Source organism: Bombina bombina, chromosome 11 (assembly GCF_027579735.1).
Source record: "Bombina bombina isolate aBomBom1 chromosome 11, aBomBom1.pri, whole genome shotgun sequence".
Taxonomy (NCBI): domain Eukaryota; kingdom Metazoa; phylum Chordata; class Amphibia; order Anura; family Bombinatoridae; genus Bombina; species Bombina bombina.
In genome coordinates, this window is record NC_069509.1 from 33,168,200 (window position 1) to 33,184,605 (window position 16,406).

Genomic DNA, 16,406 nt, shown 5'->3' on the forward strand with positions numbered 1-16,406 from the left:
TACTGGTACAGCACTGGTAGCGAAGTGCACTGCCCCAGTACAGCAGTGGTATTTCATTACATCTGCTGGTACAGTACTGGTAGCGAAGTGCACTGCCCCAGTAAAGCAGTGGTATTTCATTGCATCTACCAGTGCGGCACTGGTAGTGAAGTGCACTGCCCCAGTACAGCAGTGGTATTTCATTACATCTACCGGTACAGCACTGGTAGCGAAGTGCACTGCCCCAGGACAGCAGTGGTATTTCATTACATCTATTGGTACAGCACTGGTAGCAAAGTGCACTGCCCCAGTACAGCAGTGGTATTTCATTACATCTACCGGTACAGCACTGGTAGCAAAGTGCACTGCCCCAGGACAGCAGTGGTATTTCATTACATCTGCTGGTACAGCACTGGTAGCAAAGTGCACTGCCCCAGTACAGCAGTGGTATTTCATAACATCTACTGGTACAGCACTGGTAACGAAGTGCACTGCCCCAGGACAGCAGTGGTATTTCATTACATCTACCGGTACAGTACTGGTAGCAAAGTGCACTGCCCCAGTACAGCAGTGGTATTTCATTACATTTACAGGTACAGTACTGGTAGCAAAGTGCACTGCCCCAGTACAGCAGTGGCATTTCATTACATCTGCTGGTACAGTACTGGTAGCGAAGTGCACTGCCCCAGTAAAGCAGTGGTATTTCATTGCATCTACCAGTGCGGCACTGGTAGCGAAGTGCACTGCCCCAGTACAGCAGTGGTATTTCATTACATCTACCGGTACAGTACTGGTAGCAAAGTGCACTGCCCTAGTACAGCAGTGGTATTTCATTACATCTACTGGTACAGTACTGGTAGCGAAGTACACTGCCCCAGTACAGCAGTGGTATTTCATTACATTTAACGGTACAGTACTGGTAGCGAAGTGCACTGCCCCAGGACAGCAGTGGTATTTCATTACATCTACCGGTACAGCACTGGTAGCGAAGTGCACTGCCCCAGTACAGCAGTGGTATTTCATTACATCTACCGGTACAGTACTGGTAGCAAAGTGCACTGCCCCAGTACAGCAGTGGTATTTCATTACATCTACCGGTACAGCACTGGTAGCGAAGTGCACTGCCCCAGGACAGCAGTGGTATTTCATTACATATACTGGTACAGCACTGGTAGCTAAGTGCACTGCCCCAGTACAGCAGTGGTATTTCATAACATCTACTGGTACAGCACTGGTAGCGAAGTGCACTGCCCCAGGACAGCAGTGGTATTTCATTACATCTGCTGGTACAGTACTGGTAGCGAAGTGCACTGCCCCAGTAAAGCAGTGGTATTTCATTGCATCTACCAGTGCGGCACTGGTAGTGAAGTGCACTGCCCCAGTACAGCAGTGGTATTTCATTACATCTACCGGTACAGTACTGGTAGCAAAGTGCACTGCCCTAGTACAGCAGTGGTATTTCATTACATCTACTGGTACAGCACTGGTAGCGAAGTGCACTGCCCCAGGACAGCAGTGGTATTTCATTACATCTACTGGTACAGCACTGGTAGCAAAGTGCACTGCCCCAGTACAGCAGTGGTATTTCATTACATCTATTGGTACAGCACTGGTAGCAAAGTGCACTGCCCCAGTACAGCAGTGGTATTTCATTACATCTACTGGTACAGCACTGGTAGCAAAGTGCACTGCCCCAGTACAGCAGTGGTATTTCATAACATCTACTGGTACAGCACTGGTAGCGAAGTGCACTGCCCCAGGACAGCAGTGGTATTTCATTACATCTACCGGTACAGTACTGGTAGCAAAGTGCACTGCCCCAGTACAGCAGTGGTATTTCATTACATTTACAGGTACAGTACTGGTAGCAAAGTGCACTGCCCCAGTACAGCAGTGGCATTTCATTACATCTGCTGGTACAGTACTGGTAGCGAAGTGCACTGCCCCAGTAAAGCAGTGGTATTTCATTGCATCTACCAGTGCTGCACTGGTAGCGAAGTGCACTGCCCCAGTACAGCAGTGGTATTTCATTACATCTACCGGTACAGTACTGGTAGCAAAGTGCACTGCCCTAGTACAGCAGTGGTATTTCATTACATCTACTGGTACAGTACTGGTAGCGAAGTACACTGCCCCAGTACAGCAGTGGTATTTCATTACATTTAACGGTACAGTACTGGTAGCGAAGTGCACTGCCCCAGGACAGCAGTGGTATTTCATTACATCTACCGGTACAGCACTGGTAGCGAAGTGCACTGCCCCAGTACAGCAGTGGTATTTCATTACATCTACCGGTACAGTACTGGTAGCAAAGTGCACTGCCCCAGTACAGCAGTGGTATTTCATTACATCTACCGGTACAGCACTGGTAGCGAAGTGCACTGCCCCAGGACAGCAGTGGTATTTCATTACATATACTGGTACAGCACTGGTAGCTAAGTGCACTGCCCCAGGACAGCAGTGGTATTTCATTACATCTACCGGTACAGTACTGGTAGCAAAGTGCACTGCCCCAGTACAGCAGTGGTATTTCATTACATCTGCTGGTACAGCACTGGTAGCAAAGTGCACTGCCCCAGTACAGCAGTGGCATTTCATTACATCTGCTGGTACAGTACTGGTAGCGAAGTGCACTGCCCCAGTAAAGCAGTGGTATTTCATTGCATCTACCAGTGCGGCACTGGTAGCGAAGTGCACTGCCCCGGTACAGCAGTGGTATTTCATTACATATACCGGTACAGTACTGGTAGCAAAGTGCACTGCCCTAGTACAGCAGTGGTATTTCATTACATCTACTGGTACAGTACTGGTAGCGAAGTGCACTGCCCCAGTACAGCAGTGGTATTTCATTACATTTAACGGTACAGTACTGGTAGCGAAGTGCACTGCCCCAGGACAGCAGTGGTATTTCATTACATCTACCGGTACAGCACTGGTAGCGAAGTGCACTGCCCCAGTACAGCAGTGGTATTTCATTACATCTACCGGTACAGCACTGGTAGCGAAGTGCACTGCCCCAGTACAGCAGTGGTATTTCATTACATCTACTGGTACAGTACTGGTAGCAAAGTGCACTGCCCCAGGACAGCAGTGGTATTTCATTACATTTACCGGTACAGCACTGGTAGCGAAGTGCACTACCCCAGTACAGCAGTGGTATTTCATTACATTTACCGGTACAGCACTGGTAGCTAAGTGCACTGCCCCAGTACAGCAGTGGTATTTCATTACATCTACTGGTACAGCACTGGTAGCGAAGTGCACTGCCCAGTACAGCAGTGGTATTTCATTACATCTACTGGTACAGTACTGGTAGCGAAGTGCACTGCCCCAGTAAAGCAGTGGTATTTCATTGCATCTACCAGTACGGCACTGGTAGCGAAGTGCACTGCCCCAGTACAGCAGTGGTATTTCATTACATCTACCAGTACAGTACTGGTAGCAAAGTGCACTGCCCCAGTACAGCAGTGGTATTTCATTACATCTACTGGTACAGTACTGGTAGCGAAGTGCACTGCCCCAGTACAGCAGTGGTATTTCATTACATTTAACGGTACAGTACTGGTAGTGAAGTGCACTGCCCCAGGACAGCAGTGGTATTTCATTACATCTACCGGTACAGCACTGGTAGCGAAGTGCACTGCCCCAGAACAGCAGTGGTATTTCATTACATCTACCGGTACAGCACTGGTAGCGAAGTGCACTGCCCCAGTACAGCAGTGGTATTTCATTACATCTACCGGTACAGTACTGGTAGCAAAATGCACTGCCCCAGAACAGCAGTGGTATTTTATTACATCTACTAGTAGCAAAGTGCACTGCCCCAGGACAGCAGAGGCAATAAGTTACATTTACCAGGGCAGCAGTTTATACTTTTTGGAGAAATATAACAAAGCTACCAGGATAGTAGCAAAATATGTAACAGACTGTCAATAAACTGTCATAATATTTACTCCACTACACTCCTGTTTTATAAATGTTTATTGATCTGTTTTATTGTAGTATATTACTTTGGCAACACATGTAATGTCATGCTAATAAAGTGTTCCTGACTTGACTTGAGACCTCAGCATACTGTCTCATTACACGATCCCATTACAGCACTGAGGGCTAAGTATATTTTCCCAGTAAAGTAGTTAGCAATATAAACAAAAGCAGTAGTGAGGGCTCAGTTTACTCTAATTACAGTACTCGGAGCTAAGTGTACAGCACCAGTACAGCAGACAGTTACATTACCAGTTCAGTGGGGCTCAGTATACTGTCCCATTACAGCACTGCGAGTTAAGTGCACAACACCAGTAGAGCAGACAGTTACATTACCAGGGCAGCAGTAGGGCTCAGCATACTGTCTCATTACAGCACTGGGAGATAAGTGCACAGCACCAGTAAAGCAGACAGTTACATTACCAGGGCAGCAGTGGGGCTCAGTATACTGTCCCATTACAGCACTGGGAGCTAAGTGCACAGAACCAGTAAAGCAGACAGTTACATTACCAGGGCAGCAGTGGGGCTCAGTATACTGTCCCATTAGAGCACTGGGAGCTAAGTGCACAGCACCAGTAAAGCAGACAGTTACATTACCAGGGCAGCAGTGGGGCTCAGTATACTGTCTCATTACAGCACTGGGAGCTAAGTGCACAGCACCAGTAAAGCAGACAGTTAAATTACCAGGGCAGCAGTGGGGCTCAGTATACTGTCCCATTACAGCACTGAGAGCTAAGTGTACAGCACCAGTAAAGCAGACAGTTACATTACAAGGGAAGCAGTGGGGCTTAGTATACTGTCCCATTACAGCACTGGGAGCTAAGTGCACAACACCAGTAAAGCAGACAGTTACATTACCAGGGCAGCAGTTGGGCTCAGTATACTGTCCCATTACAGCACTGGGAGCAAAGTGTACAGCATCAGTAGAGCAGACAGTTACATTACCAGGGCAGCAGTGGGGCTCAGTATACTGTCCCATTACAGCACTGCGAGCTAAGTGCACAGCACCAGTAAAGCAGACAGTTACATTACCAGGGCAGCAGTGGGGCTCAGTATACTGTCCCATTACAGCACTGAGAGCTAAGTGTACAGCACCAGTAAAGCAGACAGTTACATTACCAGGGAAGCAGTGGGGCTCAGTATACTGTCCCATTACAGCACTGGGAGCTAAGTGCACAGCACAAGTAAAGCAGACAGTTACATTACCAGGGCAGCAGTGGGGCTCAGTATACTGTCCCATTACAGTGCACTGGGAGCAAAGTGTACAGCATCAGTAGAGCAGACAGTTACATTACCAGGGCAGCAGTGGGGCTCAGTATACTGTCCCATTACAGCACTAAGAGCTAAGTGTACAGCATCAGTAAAGCAGACAGTTACATTACCAGGGCAGCAGTGGGGCTCAGTATACTGTCCCATTACAGCACTGCGAGCTAAGTGCACAGCACCAGTAAAGCAGACAGTTACATTACCAGGGCAGCAGTGGGGCTCAGTATACTGTCCCATTACAGCACTGTAAGCTAAGTGCACAGCACCAGTAAAGCAGACAGTTACATTACCAGGGCAGCAGTGGGGCTCAGTATACTGTCCCATTACAGCACTGTAAGCTAAGTGTACAGCACATGTAAAGCAGACAGTTACATTACCAGGGCAGCAGTGGGGCTCAGTATACTGCCCCATTACAGCACTGTAAGCTAAGTGTACAGCACCAGTAAAGCAGTCAGTTACATTACCAGGGCAGCAGTGGGGCTCAGTATACTGTCCCATTACAGCACTGTAAGCTAAGTGCACAGAACCAGTAAAGCAGACAGTTACATTACCAGGGCAGCCGTGGGGCTCAGTATACTGTCCCATTACAGCACTAAGAGCTAAGTGTACAGCACCAGTAAAGCAGACAGTTACATTACCAGGGCAGCAGTGGGGCTCAGTATACTGTCCCATTACAGCACTAAGAGCTAAGTGCACAGCACCAGTAAAGCAGACAGTTACATTACCAGGGCAGCAGTGGGGCTCAGTATACTGTCCCATTACAGCACTGTAAGCTAAGTGTACAGCACAAGTAAAGCAGACAGTTACATTACCAGGGCAGCAGTGGGGCTCAGTATACTGTCCCATTACAGCACTGTAAGCTAAGTGTACAGCACCAGTAAAGCAGACAGTTACATTACCAGGGCAGCAGTGGGGCTCAGTATACTGTCCCATTACAGCACTGTAAGCTAGGTGCACAGAACCAGTAAAGCAGACAGTTACATTACCAGGGCAGCCGTGGGGCTCAGTATACTGTCCCATTACAGCACTAAGAGCTAAGTGTACAGCACCAGTAAAGCAGACAGTTGCAGTACCAGGGAAGCAGTGGGGCTCAGTATACTGTCCCATTACAGCACTGGGAGATAAGTGTATTACACCAGTAAAGCAGACAGTTACATTACCAGGGCAGCAGTGGGGCTCAGTATACTGTCCCATTACAGCACTGGGAGCTAAGTGTATTATACCAGTAAAGCAGACAGTTACATTACCAGGGCAGCCGTGGGGCTCAGTATACTGTCCCATTACAGCACTGCAAGCTAAGTGTACAGCACCAGTAAAGCAGACAGTTACATTACCAGGGCAGTCGTGGGGCTCAGTATACTGTCCCATTACAGCACTAAGTGTATTACACCAGTAAAGCAGACAGTTACATTACCAGGGCAGCAGTGGGGCTAAGTATACTGTCCCATTACAGCACTGGGAGCTAAGTGTATTACACCAGTAAAGCAGACAGTTACATTACCAGGGCAGCCGTGGGGCTCAGTATACTGTCCCATTACAGCACTAAGTGTATTACACCAGTAAAGCAGACAGTTACATTACCAGGGCAGCCGTGGGGCTCAGTATACTGTCCCATTACAGCACTAAGAGCTAAGTGTACAGCACCAGTAAAGCAGACAGTTGCAGTACCAGGGAAGCAGTGGGGCTCAGTATACTGTCCCATTACAGCACTGGGAGATAAGTGTATTACACCAGTAAAGCAGACAGTTACATTACCAGGGCAGCAGTGGGGCTCAGTATACTGTCCCATTACAGCACTGGGAGCTAAGTGTATTATACCAGTAAAGCAGACAGTTACATTACCAGGGCAGCCGTGGGGCTCAGTATACTGTCCCATTACAGCACTGCAAGCTAAGTGTACAGCACCAGTAAAGCAGACAGTTACATTACCAGGGCAGCCGTGGGGCTCAGTATACTGTCCCATTACAGCACTAAGTGTATTACACCAGTAAAGCAGACAGTTACATTACCAGGGCAGCAGTGGGGCTAAGTATACTGTCCCATTACAGCACTGGGAGCTAAGTGTATTACACCAGTAAAGCAGACAGTTACATTACCAGGGCAGCCGTGGGGCTCAGTATACTGTCCCATTACAGCACTAAGTGTATTACACCAGTAAAGCAGACAGTTACATTACCAGGGCAGCAGTGGGGCTAAGTATACTGTCCCATTACAGCACTGGGAGCTAAGTGTACAGCACAAGTAAAGCAGACAGTTACATTACCAGGGCAGCAGTGGGGCTCAGTATACTGTCCCATTACAGCACTGTAAGCTAAGTGTACAGCACCAGTAAAGCAGACAGTTACATTACCAGGGCAGCAGTGGGGCTCAGTATACTGTCCCATTACAGCACTGTAAGCTAAGTGTACAGCACAAGTAAAGCAGACAGTTACATTACCAGGGCAGCAGTGGGGCTCAGTATACTGTCCCATTACAGCACTGTAAGCTAAGTGTACAGCACCAGTAAAGCAGACAGTTACATTACCAGGGCAGCAGTGGGGCTCAGTATACTGTCCCATTACAGCACTGTAAGCTAGGTGCACAGAACCAGTAAAGCAGACAGTTACATTACCAGGGCAGCCGTGGGGCTCAGTATACTGTCCCATTACAGCACTAAGAGCTAAGTGTACAGCACCAGTAAAGCAGACAGTTGCAGTACCAGGGAAGCAGTGGGGCTCAGTATACTGTCCCATTACAGCACTGGGAGATAAGTGTATTACACCAGTAAAGCAGACAGTTACATTACCAGGGCAGCAGTGGGGCTCAGTATACTGTCCCATTACAGCACTGGGAGCTAAGTGTATTATACCAGTAAAGCAGACAGTTACATTACCAGGGCAGCCGTGGGGCTCAGTATACTGTCCCATTACAGCACTGCAAGCTAAGTGTACAGCACCAGTAAAGCAGACAGTTACATTACCAGGGCAGTCGTGGGGCTCAGTATACTGTCCCATTACAGCACTAAGTGTATTACACCAGTAAAGCAGACAGTTACATTACCAGGGCAGCAGTGGGGCTAAGTATACTGTCCCATTACAGCACTGGGAGCTAAGTGTATTACACCAGTAAAGCAGACAGTTACATTACCAGGGCAGCCGTGGGGCTCAGTATACTGTCCCATTACAGCACTAAGTGTATTACACCAGTAAAGCAGACAGTTACATTACCAGGGCAGCCGTGGGGCTCAGTATACTGTCCCATTACAGCACTAAGAGCTAAGTGTACAACACCAGTAAAGCAGACAGTTGCAGTACCAGGGAAGCAGTGGGGCTCAGTATACTGTCCCATTACAGCACTGGGAGATAAGTGTATTACACCAGTAAAGCAGACAGTTACATTACCAGGGCAGCAGTGGGGCTCAGTATACTGTCCCATTACAGCACTGGGAGCTAAGTGTATTATACCAGTAAAGCAGACAGTTACATTACCAGGGCAGCCGTGGGGCTCAGTATACTGTCCCATTACAGCACTGCAAGCTAAGTGTACAGCACCAGTAAAGCAGACAGTTACATTACCAGGGCAGCCGTGGGGCTCAGTATACTGTCCCATTACAGCACTAAGTGTATTACACCAGTAAAGCAGACAGTTACATTACCAGGGCAGCAGTGGGGCTAAGTATACTGTCCCATTACAGCACTGGGAGCTAAGTGTATTACACCAGTAAAGCAGACAGTTACATTACCAGGGCAGCCGTGGGGCTCAGTATACTGTCCCATTACAGCACTAAGTGTATTACACCAGTAAAGCAGACAGTTACATTACCAGGGCAGCAGTGGGGCTAAGTATACTGTCCCATTACAGCACTGGGAGCTAAGTGTATTACACCAGTAAAGCAGACAGTTACATTACCAGGGCAGCCGTGGGGCTCAGTATACTGTCCCATTACAGCACTGGGAGCTAAGTGTATTACACCAGTAAAGCAGACAGTTACATTACCAGGGCAGCAGTGGGGCTCAGTATACTGTCCCATTACAGCACTGGGAGCTAAGTGTATTACACCAGTAAAGCAGACAGTTACATTACCAGGGCAGCCGTGGGGCTCAGTATACTGTCCCATTACAGCGCACCAGTAAAGCAGACAGTTACATTACCAGGGCAGCCGTGGGGCTCAGTATACTGTCCCACCTCACTAGTGGGAGCTTAATACTAGCATTGTCTCAGCACACTCAGCAGTGATAACCATTAACCATGTGATCAACGTCATACTTACGCCCAGATGATTATTAATGGGAGGATTTGAACCCGTGTATATCCCACAATGCACTACGGTTATGGATATAACTGCAAAGCATCGCGGGAGCTATCGCAAACCACGAAAAACAGCAACATATCCTTCTTTGGTAGCCAAAATACTAGTCAATGTGTCTATCCCTCCTCATCACCTACCCCATGTACCCCTCTGTATTATTACTCATATTCACAATAGGAAAGCGCTGCAATTACCCGTTCTAGATTCAGCTTTTCTAATGGGCATGCGCAACGGACACTAACGCGGAAGCACGTTGCGCACGCGCAGAGGCCAACAGACATTACAAAATGGAACCGTTGAGTTAACCTAACGTGCCTGACACGTGTATTGATGTTGTTGCCATAGAAACCAGCTTCCGGAATTATTATTGCATATAGGGTTTTGAATTTTTTGTCTTGTCGATCTCATACTTTAATGCTGGGAATAAGTCATAACTATAAAGTTTTTATTTAAAATGGTTTCCTTCTTCCAGCTATGCACAGCCTGCAGTTCTGTGAGAACATAGATAAAAAGTACTAAAATAAATGCATGTATAAACTAGCTACTTATGAGAGGGCGCTGATTGGCTATAATGCAAGTCTGTCAAAATTACTGAAATAAGGGGACAGTCCGCAGAGGATTAGATACAAGATAATCACCAGGAATAAGTGTATTAATATAACAATGTTGATTATGCAAAACTGGGGAATGGGTAATAAAAGGGATTATCTATCTTTTTAAACAAACATTCTTGGGTAATTCCCTTTAAAATCTCCTTTAGGATTGAAATTCAACTGATATTTTAAAGGGGCAGAATACACAAATTTCCATTTAACTGCGTGTAATAAACACTACTATAAAAAAAATAATATGCAGATACTGATCTAAAAAAACAATGTAAAACCTTTTAAAAAAAACTCACAAGCTCCCAGTTTAGCTCTGTTAAGATAAGCATGGGACACCCACTGAAAGGGGATGATAGCAGAAACCATCCCCTACATATGAAAAGAACCATTATAAAAACAGAAGCAGTCTGTATACATCAGTATACATCTAAAACTTTGGGGCTTGGTTAGGAGTCTAAAAATCAGTACAATGTTATTTAAAAAAACAAAATGTATGCTTACCTGATAAATTATTTTCTTTCCTGGCATGGAGAGTCCAGGAATCCATTCTAATTACTGGTGGCAATTCAACTCCTGGCCACCAGGAGGAGACAAAGAACACCCCAGCAAAGTCTTAAGTATTCCTCCCACTTCCCATAACCCCCAGTCGTTCAGCCGAGGGAATACAGAAAGAAGAATACCAGGGGTATAGAGGTGCCTGAAGTTTAGAAACCAAAATAATAAGCCGTCTTGAAATAGACAAGGACGGGTCGTGGACTCTCCATGCCAAGAAAGAAAATCATTTATCAGGTAAGCATAAATGTTGTTTTCTTTCCAATGGCATGGAGAGTCCATAAATCCATTCTAATTACTAGTGGGAACCAATACCCAAGCTAGAGGACACAGAATGGAAAGGGAGGGAGAAACAAGACAGGCAGATCTAAACTGAGGGCACCACCGCTTGAAGCACTTTTTCCCCCACAGAGTCTTAGCTGAGGCAAAAATAGAATTTTGAAAAATTATATAACAAAGACTAAGAGGCCGCCTTGCAAATCTGATCCACAGAAGCCTCGTTCTTAAAGGCCCAGGAAGAAGAAAACAGCCCAAATTTAATGAGCTGTAATCCTCTCAGGAGGCTGTTGTCCAGCTGTCACATAACCCAACCGAATGATACTCCTCAACCAAAAAGAAAGAGAAGTAGATGAGGCCTTCTGGCCCTTTTGTTTGCCAGCAAATTCCACAAAAAAGGGCAGAAGATTGACAAAATTCCTTAGTAGCCTGGAGATAGATCTTTAGAGCATGAACCACATTTAGATTGTGAAACAGACACTCCTTCTGAAAAGGATTAGGACACAAAGGAACAACAATTTCCTGCTTGATATTGTGGTCCGAAACCACCTTAGGAAGAAACCCCAACTTGGTATAAAGGACCGCCTTAGCCGCATGGGAAAAAAAGATCAGGGAAATACTGCAGACCCGAAAGTTCTGAGACACTACAAACAGAAGAAATAGCTAATAAAAACAAAACCATCCAAGATAACAGGATGCATAGGCTCAAAGGGAGCCTGCTGCAAGACCCGAAGGACAAGATTAAGATTCCAAAGTGGAGCAACCAGATTGAGCACAGTCCTGATTCAAACCACGGCCTGAACATCTGGTAAATCGGCCAAACGTTTAAGCAATAGAACCAAAAGGGCAGAAATCTGACCCTTCAGAGGACTAACTGACAAACCCTTCTCCAAACCCTCCTGGAGAAAAGGCAAAATAATGGGAACTCTCATTTATGCCAAGGAAAAACCCCCGAAAATCACACCAGAATAAATATGTGCATCAAACTTTATGGAATATATAGCGAGTTACCGGTTACGAGCCTGGATCAAGGTAACGAAAACCCTATAAGAAAAAACTAATTTAGACAAGACTAGGCAATCAATCTCACTGCAGTCAGCCTCATAGAATCTAGGCTTGTAAGAAGAACGGATCCTGAAGGTCCCCCCTCAGCAGGAATACCCACAGAGGACAACATTTTCATCAGATCCACAAACCAAGCCCTGCAAGCAATTAGATCACAGAGACCCACTCCTGATTGATGCAGGCAAAGATCCTGTGAGGAAGGACCTCACGGAACAGTCAAGGAGACTACAAGAACTCATGATTCTAACTCTGGACCACCCCTATGTTAGGAATATCTCTTGAGAAAAAATTCCCAGACGAAGAGCCCACTCCACTCCCAGGAAGAAATGCGAAAGATGCATCACAGACAGTCTCTGCACAGGCCTTCTAGAAGGGAAGTGCCAGTCAAAAGTTTGTGTGCTTTACGGATAAGTCACTGCTTTCTTGACAAATCCGTTTCTGGTCTTTTACAACAGCTGCCTTCCCAGGCAAAAAAAAAAATATTTATAGTTTTTATAGGTTAAAAAGGAGGCTCTATTTCTGTTTAAATGTAGTGATGGTAAAATTGCTCTGGTCTTTTGGGGAAGTTTTTGTCTGAAGTGCCCAGTCCTTAAGGGGTTAAATAACCAGTTTTGTAATTTATTTTAGTGATAAGTGGAATTAGAGCTGTTTTTGATGTAGTATTTGCACATCAAAAGAAAAAACATGTGAACTCTAGCTTGAATTGAATTTGATGCCAGTATTCATAAAGGGAGATGTATTAATAAGAGTAGCTTTATTAAAACAGCTAGAGAGATTCTCAGGAAACTATATATCTCAAAATTAATCTGAGTGTACAATTTAAAAATCCAATTTACTGTATCTTATCTTGGTATCATTAGTTGCACGACTAGCGATGCAGATTGGATCACGACTCGGCTGTGCAACTAGCGATGCAGATTGGATCACGACTCGGCTGTGCAACTAGCGATGCCGATTGGATCACGACTCGGCTGTGCAACTAGCGATCACCAATACTTGGAGAGCAATGGAAATTTAACAAAATGTATAACCTTATCTCTTCTATACTCCCACAGGGAGAGTAATTTCTTCTGCTGGCGGTGTTTACACATCTTATTTATAGCTTGGCCCTAAGGCTAAAAACTTTCAGAATAGGTGAGGATACCACTGGCTAATTCAACTTTTTCAAATGCCAATATAAGGGTAAAGGAAATACTTGTAAACAATTTAATACAATCCAGCAGGTAAAGTGGATCATTGGGAACAAATTTAGGAGAGAAATTTTTTTAAGTAAACTGACCCTTTAAATACAGGAGGTTCTGGGTCACATTAACAGATTTGAGCAGGTAATTTCTTCAACTATAATGGCCACCTAAATTGTACATTCTATTTGAATCATGAAAGTTTTATTCTGATTTATCATGTCCTTAGAGTGGGCTGTATGCAGTCATACTTTCTACTCAGCAATTTATATGAATGCCATGGCAAATATTTGGGGTAGAAAAAAAAAATCTATATATAGTTTACTAATCAGGAAAGAAAAAAATACTAGTAAATTAAATGTTAAGAGAATTTTTTTTTTTACTTGTGCTTTGCAATTTATTACTTGTCTGGTATTAGTGGAAATCTCAAGGTATGTCTGTATATATAAAAATATAAATAAAACAAACACATTAAAAAAAAAAAAAAACAGGGTGTGTTTTTTTTTTTTCAGCCATGAAAGACAAAAAAAAAAAAAAAAAGAAAAGCTTTGAGATACCTGAGGATAATCCGCCAATTATCAGTAGAATATCCCATAATTTACTTTTTATAACGACATTCTAGGACTGGACACTGAACAACCAGAATATATCTTTATCTCTAGCAAAACACACTGTTTTTGTGTACTTTCATGGACTGCACTGGACCGTTGGATCTTAGGTGGCGGCCTAACACGAGATGCAACACCCCCCCCCCCCCTCGGGGGTAAGCAAACAGAGTTTGAGTGATAAATCTTACAAATTTTACAGTACAAGAGAGAGTGAATAGTACCATGACTGTCTTCATCAAATGCCCAATACTGCTCAATAGATACTAAGGATGTCAAGAACAAACCTACCTAAAATATTTGTATGCCAAGGAAATGGGTTAATTACTTGACAGATGGGAACGTCAGTCCTCACAGCTAATTAGAGATTGCTGTAGCAATTTCCAACAACAACTAAAAGATCTCCAAACACTTCTACCCTGCAAACCGTATCGCTACACAGGCTGGGTCCCACTAGCCCGACATTCATATGGATCTCAGAGTCCCACAGAGTGTCATGATGCTGCAGAGGCCCTGGGCAAACCAGTGAAGGATGGTTTGGAAACAGGCCTTGCCACAGAGGAGATCGGAGGTCCACGCGACTTGCAGCCGCTATCCGATTACCGACATAGTAGCTCAGACGAGGCAGCAGATCCTTATGCAGCGGTGACTGTCAACACTGACAGAAAAAGAGAAGCCTTGAATACAGACTGTTTTGCGGATGTACTATCCAGATCAGGTACCTTGCACACAGACTAAGGCATACCATACGTATGAAATACACTGCTTTATTCATGACATCCTGGAAGACATAAAAGCATTCTCGACCTGGAATATTGCTATATGTCCGACTGAGGATACACTTGAGAGTTGGAATAGGATAGATCCTCACAGTTGTAGACCCGCCATAATGCAATTATGAGTAACTATACTATCGACGCATGAGGCACAATATATTTCTGGAATTTTATTTATCAGATTAACTCCCGAGCTGAACAGTATGTTTTGTTGGTTTTGTATTTATTTTTTATTGACAAGTTAGTCTTGAGCTACTTTGTCCCTTACTAGCATTGCTGTATGCTCGTGACTCCTTTGATATTTGTGCACCGTGAAATACTGAACTGCATATTACAGGAGAAATATTTTTAGTGGATATTTACCTCTTATAGGTTATCTGGTTTGTTAACTTCAATGTTTGTGCCAACCCACACTTAATTTAGTTTAAACTTTAGCTAGGGACTAATGCATACTTCTTTCCTATCTTAATGTAGCCCCGCAATTCTTTACCTCTATTATTAGGGCTACTTAGTTTTTACATGTTAGGGCCGGATAGCTCTCAGCATACTTGATCATACTGAATTGTGCCTTCTCATGTTAACACTGTATATGTGCTCCATTATGCTTCAAGGATAGTATCTAAGTTAATCAGAAAGTTAATGCTAACCCTAGTTAATGTAGAACATAATCTAAAGCTAAACATTTATTTCCTATCGTTCCCCAACAATTAATACGATAAATTCACCGGTCTCCTGGGTATAGGGCCCGTGCCAGGGAAATTGGGTATAACTACATGTTACTATGGACAGTAATTTTTCTCTCATATTACTATAGCTGTATCTTAGCTCTAAGTTTACACCAACTTTCTATACAGCACTGAGTATATATGAGAGCTTTTGCTCTATATTAGAAGGTGCTATGTTTCTGGTTCAGCCCTTTTTTAGATATCTCAGTAAAGGATCTACTGAGGTGAAGGTAGTAATTATAATGCTCATATACAGTAATTATTTGAGTTGTTATGGTTTTAAGACCTCTGAAATAGTTTTTAGGGGAAAAGGTTAAAGGCCTAGTTACACCTATCACAAAGCCATTAAGGCCACTGAAGTAAAACAAAAGCTATGTGACTAACTTCTGCACTAATAATTGAATTAATGACAAATTTGCTTCCTCCCATTAATTTGTCATATGAGGAGATATACACTGGTTTGGATGGCTACGGTCATTGTAAGCTGATTGTGTATATTATATAACAGTTGCACGTTTAACTTTAAGGATTTCAATTTTCTAGTATCTCTACATGTATATTAAAGATCATCTGACAAGTCTTTAGGTATAATTTTCTCCACTAGGACATATCACTATAGTCCTAAGGACCCAAGAGTGGTCCTATATGCTTAAATGCTTATAGTGGTCTAGATATAGCGTTTGTGTTAATAGTTCTATAGAATACTACTCTATATAATCAGAAATAGAGGTTTATCATTGGAGACCCAAAAGTGGTCCCCTAATGTTCATGATTGTCTTCACTAGTTTTTTACTCTTTGTAGTTAAGTGAAGTCCAAGAGTGGCTTCGGTTACCATTGAGAAGACATAATTTAATTAACAAGCGTGGTGTATATCAATATTCTACAAACAATGCCTTATAAATATGTTTAATATATCTTGGTACTATATACAATTTGAAACATTTTTCTTTTTGTGTAGAGATTCTTCTAAAATGCATCGTTTATGTACTATGAATTGGAAGCCTCAAAAAATATTTAAAAAAGAAAAACTAAAAATACTTGAATCTTTCTGTTTGACAGCTTATTGATCGATTGGGAACACAAATAAAAAAAGGACAACATAG

General features: G+C 43.9%; 1 protein-coding gene across 6 annotated transcripts in view; it reads right to left on the minus strand.

The window, feature by feature from the left end:
- Positions 1–9,753, minus strand: part of TMEM219 (transmembrane protein 219) — a 44,454-nt gene extending 34,701 nt beyond the window's left edge. For 2 of the 6 annotated variants that reach the window (XM_053695077.1, XM_053695072.1), the window contains exon 1: positions 9,479–9,640. The gene's annotated coding sequence lies outside the window, so the exon portion shown is untranslated. Of the gene's footprint in view, positions 1–5,780; positions 5,801–9,359; positions 9,456–9,478; positions 9,645–9,711 lie in introns of those variants that run through there. The other 4 variants (XM_053695073.1, XM_053695074.1, XM_053695075.1 and 1 more) reach the window with 4 other exon arrangements.
- Positions 9,754–16,406: the final 6,653 nt, after the last annotated feature.